The following is a 7,500-nucleotide window of genomic DNA, read 5'->3' on the forward strand; positions in this document are numbered from 1 at the left end:
GGGTCCACCAGACTGGACGCTTGCCTTTGGTACAGAGAGTCTTAGTTTTGTTTGGGATTGCCTGATCCATGCAGTCCTGTAGGTGCTGGTAGAAGGCATTTGTAAGTGATTCAGCGGTTTGAGTAATGTTTACCACTGGCTCAGGGGCCTTAAAGGAGACCACACTAGTTTTAGAAGTGTGAAATCGGCTTTTGAGAAGTTTTTCACTGTGGTCTTTTTGTTTCAGGTGGGGCGGGATGAGGACCTCCAGCGAGATTAGTTTATGATCTGATCTCACCAGTGAGGGGTATACTTCCGGTGTTGAACATTTTGATCCCATGTTCGTGATGATGAGATCAAGTATGTTTTCTCCTCTTGTGGGGATGGTGACTAGTTGTTCCATGGCATTTGAGTTTATGAACTCCAGGAATCTTTGGGTTAGAGTGTTCGGGCTTGAGTAGTGTTCCCAGTCTATATTAGGGTAGTTAAAGTCACCTAGTATGATGGTGTTTGGAGATACATTTATCCCTCCAATGTTTTCAGGAAGGCCATGTGAGGTTCCTGAGTTTGAGAGGGTGGCCTGTAACATGCTACAAATTGCAGAGCAGTCTTGCCTATGGTTAATTGCACCTGGATGGTCTCCGATGCATCATGCGTTGCCACCAACCTTGAGGTGTGGGTGTCCTTTATGAATATGGACACCCTCCTTTCTTGGTGTTGTCCGGATTTTGGGGCCGGAACGCATGATATGAGGTGAAACCTGTTAGTGCTGGGGTGCTCTCAGGAGCCTTGAACCAGGTTTCTGTCACAGCACAGACATCGATGTTCTCCATATTGAGAAGGGCCTCGAGTGCGTGCATCTTGAGATTGAGACTTCTGGCATTGAGCAGCATTACCCTTAGTTTTTCCTTTTGGTGTTCTAGGGTGGTAGGTTTAGAATTTGAGCCTTGCCTAAAAGGCACTATGGGGTGGCAAGAGCCTTTGCCAATATCCGGAAGCCCAGGGTGACAGGTGCAAGCCGTCCCTTAGCAGCGTGGCTTGTCCAGCATGTCATCCCAGGCAGACAGACATTGATCCCCTTTGAATGACACCAGAATTTAAGCCAATTATTAAAGCTGATCATCTTATCACTGTATTGTGGCATCATTCTAGGTGAAGGTAGGATACTGCTCAAGGTCAGGGTCATACCTGCCTGGGCTACATAATCAGAGAGCTCCTCGATGTCCCTTTTCATGTAGTCCAAGGAGGTGCGCCTCAGGTCGCTGACACCAGCGTGGACAATGACTGAGTCGCACTTATACCTGCTGTTGAGAGACCTGAGTGCTTGCGTTATGTGGCGGATTCTAGCGCCTGACAGGCAGCTTACTGTGACCTTCTCTTTACTCAGTCTGGTGAGCGGGACGCCAGTGTGTCTGACTATGGAATCACCAATGACAAGTGTGTCTGGCATTTTGTTTGGCCTTAAGGGCTGTGACTGTTTGACACTCTGACTGTGTGGTCTATGTGTTGCATGTGTTGGGTCGTGAGGTGGTAGTTGTTTGGGTGTCTGCTTTGGTGGCCTCTGCTGTTTTGGTAAATTTTGATCAGAGCCTCCAGTATGTCTTTGTGTGAGTATGTGTATGATTTGAAGTTGTGATGGTACCATGTGTGACTGGGTATGTATTGTGTGTGGTTACCTTCTCCTCCTGTCTGGTCTTGCCAGTCCTATGTTGAGAGAGCTCAGCCTCCAGTTTGGCCGTATAGTTGCATCTCTCGCATGTATTTGTGTTTTGTGGGAGAAGGAGAGGATTGTCTGTGTACATGAGGCAGTTGTAACATTGCCTCAATATTCCCAGGTTCACCAGTTGAGCTGGAGAGGACACTAGCAACTGATCCCTCGACATACTAGAAGTAGTAGATAAAGAGACTTTCAAAGGACTCCGGGAAGTGGGTTTTAGGCTGGTGGGGTACTATCTATAATAAGAGTGCTTTATCAAGGTGCAAGTACTGTAGGAGTAAGTGCTAGGCTTTACAGATAGAGAATAGTCTACTTGGGAATCAAGTAGAGATGAACTTTTCAGTTATAGGATATGCTGGTTAGATCAGCAGTACAGCTCGAGGAAGGTAGTTTTAAGGGAAAATTGGAAGAGTGGAATTTAGATGGCCCAAATAGTTTAACCTTGTTTAACCGCTGCTCTTGTGTGCAACAGTGGTAACTCCGCTAATCGTGCTTACACGTTTAGCGTGTTTTATAGCAGGGGCTGAAGGGAGCTAGGAATTGGCCCAAACGACCAATGGACTACTAGTTTCTGGCTGAAACTTCACCAAATCAGACAAAAGGCCTCAGTGCTTCCCACTCCCACTGGTAAGCAAAGAAACTTCCTCCTTCCTAATAAGGCAATGGATCAGTAACAGGAACTAAAAACAAAGCCCAGGGATCAGCAACTCTGAAACTGGACTACTCTAGTTCAGTAAGGCGGAAAACAAGAGATTTTTTGTTTTATTACAGAGACAAGGAAAAACAGACAGTAATTGCTGTAGATCGGCTAGCGCACTTTAGTGTGTAGCCTACAGAAACAATTTGCAACAATTAGTAACTTAAAGTCCAATAGACAGTGTAAAATGCAGAAATCACTTAAAGTAGCAATAAACAGGCGAAATGCAGTCGCTAGCTTAATAACAGTGGGAAAGCCACAAAAATACTTATATCTGGTAGAAAGTCACTCTTTTAGCTCTCTGCTGCTTGGATCACCCTGCAGGCCACCACGAGGATCTGTGCTGAGTTGGTACAAGCTGGAAAACGCGTGTTTAGCGTGTTTTATAGCAGGGGCTGAAAGGAGCTAGGAATTGGCCCAAAACAACCAATGGACTACTAGTTTCTGGCTGAAACTTCACCAAATCGGACAGAAAGGCTGCTCAGTGCTTCCCACTCCCACTGGTAAGCAAAGAAACTTCCCTCCTCCCTAATAAGGCAATGAATCAGTAACAGGAACTAAAACAAAGCCCAGGGATCAGCAACTCTGAAACTGGACTACTCTAGTTCAGTAAGGCAGGAAAACAAGAGATTTTTTTTGTTTTATTACAGAGACAAGGAAAAAACAGACAGTAAATGCTATAAATGCTGTAAATCGGCTAGCACTTTAGTGTGTAGCCTACAGAAACAATTTGCAACAATTAGTAACTTAAAGTGCAATAAACAGTGTAAAATGCAGAAATCACTTAAAGTAGCAGTAAAACAGGCGAAATGCAGTCGCTAGCTTAAATAACAGTGGGAAAGCCACAAAAATATTTATATCTGGTAGAAAGTCACTCTTTAGCTCACTGCTGCTTGGATCACTCTGCAGGCCACCACGAGGATCTGTGCTGAGTTGGTACAAGCTGGAAAACGCGTGTTTAGCGTGTTTTATAGCAGGGGGCTGAAAGGAGCTAGGAAATGGCCCAAAACGACCAATGGACTACTAGTTTCTGGCTGAAACTTCACCAAATCGGACAGAAAGGTCGCTCAGTGCTTCCCACTCCCACTGGTAAGCAAAGAAACTTCCCTCCTCCCTAATAAGGCAATGGATCAGTAACAGGAACTAAAACAAAGCCCAGGGATCAGCAACTCTGAAACTGGACTACTCTAGTTCAGTAAGGCGGGAAAACAAGAGTTTTTTTGTTTTATTACAGAGACAAGGAAAAAAAACAGACAGTAAATGCTATAAATGCTGTAAATCGGCTAGCGACTTTAGTGTGTAGCCTACAGAAACAATTTGCAACAATTAGTAACTTAAAGTGCAATAAAAAGTGTAAAATGCAGAAATCACTTAAAGTAGCAGTAAAACAGGCGAAATGCAGTCGCTAGCTTAATAACAGTGGGAAAGCCACAAAATACTTATATCTGGTAGAAAGTCACTCTTTTAGCTCTCTGCTGCTTGGATCACTCTGCAGGCCACCACGAGGATCTGTGCTGAGTTGGTACAAGCTGGAAAAACGCGTGTTTAGCGTGTTTTATAGCAGAGGGCTGAAAGGAGCTAGGAATTGGCCCAAAATGACCAATGGACTACTAGTTTCCGGCTGAAACTTCACCAAATCGGACAGAAAGGCTGCTCAGTGCTTCCCACTCCCACTGGTAAGCAAAGAAACTTCCCTCCTCCCTAATAAGGCAATGGATCAGTGACAGGAACTAAAAACAAAGCCCAGGGATCAGCAACTCTGAAACTGGACTACTCTAGTTCAGTAAGGCGGAAAACAAGAGATTTTTGTTTTATTACAGAGACAAGGAAAAACAGACAGTAAATGCTATAATGCTGTAAATCGGCTAGCGACTTTAGTGTGTAGCCTACAGAAACAATTTGCAACAATTAGTAACTTAAAGTGCAATAAACAGTGTAAAATGCAGAAATCACTTAAAGTAGCAGTAAAACAGGCTAAATGCAGTCGCTAGCTTAATAACAGTGGGAAAGCCACAAAAATACTTATATCTGGTAGAAAGTCACTCTTTAGCTCTCTGCTGCTTGATCACTCTGCAGGCCACCACGAGGATCTGTGCTGAGTTGGTACAAGCTGGAAAACGCGTGTTTAGCGTGTTTTATAGCAGGGGCTGAAAGGAGCTAGAACTGGCCCAAAACGACCAATGGACTACTAGTTTCTGGCTGAAACTTCACCAAATCGGACAAAAGGCGCTCAGTGCTTCCCACTCCCACTGGTAAGCAAAGAAACTTCCTCCTTCCTAATAAGGCAATGGATCAGTAACAGGAACTAAAAACAAAGCCCAGGGATCAGCAACTCTGAAACTGGACTACTCTAGTTCAGTAAGGCAGGAAAACAAGAGAATTTTTTTTTACAGCGACAAGGAAAAACAGACAGTAAATGCTATAAAACAATTCACATGCAGTGCAAGCTGGCACACTTGAGTATGTAGCAATATTAGTCCACACACAGTATGAAAAATGTAATTAAATTAAAAGGACTAAAAGCAAGTGCAGAAAGGGTTTATTAGAGAGAATGCGGTAAAGAGAAGGGACTGGGGAGTGTCCTAGATCAAATCTACAGTGGGCTGGCACTGCAAAAGCCACCAAATTTAAACTACATCCAAGAACAGGAGGGGTGGGGAAGACAGTTTCAACAGAGCTAGATCTGAGAAATCAGTCCCCAAGTTATAACAACCACAATAAAATGAAGGAAATATACTTAAATCAGCTTATGTCCAGTTGATGTATGCAGACAAATCTCAGTAGCAGCAACTCTACTTAAAATGATTACCAGAGATGTAACCAACACAGGTTTTAAAGTTATCAGAAAACCCCCAAGCTAATTAACACTTAAAGGAATTTCAGTGCAGTTTAACAACTAGTGCAGAGCTTCAGACACACACACAAGACAGTTTCAACAGAGCTAGATCTGAGAAATCAGTCCCCAAGTTATAACAACCACAATAAAATGAAGGAAATATACTTAAATCAGCTTATGTCCAGTTGATGTATGCAGACAAATCTCAGTAGCAGCAACTCTACTTAAAATGATTACCAGAGATGTAACCAACACAGGTTTTAAAGTTATCAGAAAACCCCCAAGCTAATTAACACTTAAAGGAATTTCAGTGCAGTTTAACAACTAGTGCAAGAGCTTCAGACACACACACAAGACAGTTTCAACAGAGCTAGATCTGAGAAATCAGTCCCCAAGTTATAACAACCACAATAAAATGAAGGAAATATACTTAAATCAGCTTATGTCCAGTTGATGTATGCAGACAAATCTCAGTAGCAGCAACTCTACTTAAAATGATTACCAGAGATGTAACCAACACAGGTTTTAAAGTTATCAGAAAACCCCCAAGCTAATTAACACTTAAAGGAATTTCAGTGCAGTTTAACAACTAGTGCAGAGCTTCAGACACACACACAAGACAGTTTCAACAGAGCTAGATCTGAGAAATCAGTCCCCAAGTTATAACAACCACAATAAAATGAAGGAAATATACTTAAATCAGCTTATGTCCAGTTGATGTATGCAGACAAATCTCAGTAGCAGCAACTCTACTTAAAATGATTACCAGAGATGTAACCAACACAGGTTTTAAAGTTATCAGAAAACCCCCAAGCTAATTAACACTTAAAGGAATTTCAGTGCAGTTTAACAACTAGTGCAGAGCTTCAGACACACACACAAGACAGTTTCAACAGAGCTAGATCTGAGAAATCAGTCCCCAAGTTATAACAACCACAATAAAATGAAGGAAATATACTTAAATCAGCTTATGTCCAGTTGATGTATGCAGACAAATCTCAGTAGCAGCAACTCTACTTAAAATGATTACCAGAGATGTAACCAACACAGGTTTTAAAGTTATCAGAAAACCCCCCAAGCTAATTAACACTTAAAGGAATTTCAGTGCAGTTTAACAACTAGTGCAAGAGCTTCAGACACACACACAAGACAGTTTCAACAGAGCTAGATCTGAGAAATCAGTCCCCAAGTTATAACAACCACAATAAAATGAAGGAAATATACTTAAATCAGCTTATGTCCAGTTGATGTATGCAGACAAATCTCAGTAGCAGCAACTCTACTTAAAAATGATTACCAGAGATGTAACCAACACAGGTTTTAAAGTTATCAGAAAACCCCCAAGCTAATTAACACTTAAAGGAATTTCAGTGCAGTTTAACAACTAGTGCAGAGCTTCAGACACACACACAAGACAGTTTCAACAGAGCTAGATCTGAGAAATCAGTCCCCAAGTTATAACAACCACAATAAAATGAAGGAAATATACTTAAATCAGCTTATGTCCAGTTGATGTATGCAGACAAATCTCAGTAGCAGCAACTCTACTTAAAATGATTACCAGAGATGTAACCAACACAGGTTTTAAAGTTATCAGAAAACCCCCCAAGCTAATTAACACTTAAAGGAATTTCAGTGCAGTTTAACAACTAGTGCAAGAGCTTCAGACACACACACAAGACAGTTTCAACAGAGCTAGATCTGAGAAATCAGTCCCCAAGTTATAACAACCACAATAAAATGAAGGAAATATACTTAAATCAGCTTATGTCCAGTTGATGTATGCAGACAAATCTCAGTAGCAGCAACTCTACTTAAAATGATTACCAGAGATGTAACCAACACAGGTTTTAAAGTTATCAGAAAACCCCCCAAGCTAATTAACACTTAAAGGAATTTCAGTGCAGTTTAACAACTAGTGCAGAGCTTCAGACACACACACAAGACAGTTTCAACAGAGCTAGATCTGAGAAATCAGTCCCCAAGTTATAACAACCACAATAAAATGAAGGAAATATACTTAAATCAGTTGCAGTTAACAACAGTCAAAAAAAAAAAAAAAAAAAAAAAAAAAAAAAAGCCCCTTTTCCCAAAAGAAAACAACACACAAGACAGTCTCAACAGACAATACGGGAACTAATTAAACAAACATGAAAAATAAAAGAAACATTATTCATTTATAAACACTTCAGCTCACCAAGATTCAAAAGAGCATCTGTAATCAATCAGTTTAAATACAATACACTAAGTATTCACTATTTACAATCATTC

Source organism: Protopterus annectens, chromosome 3.part1, assembly GCF_019279795.1.
Source record: "Protopterus annectens isolate FY-2018-M chromosome 3.part1, PAN1.0, whole genome shotgun sequence".
Lineage (NCBI taxonomy): Eukaryota > Metazoa > Chordata > Ceratodontiformes > Protopteridae > Protopterus > Protopterus annectens.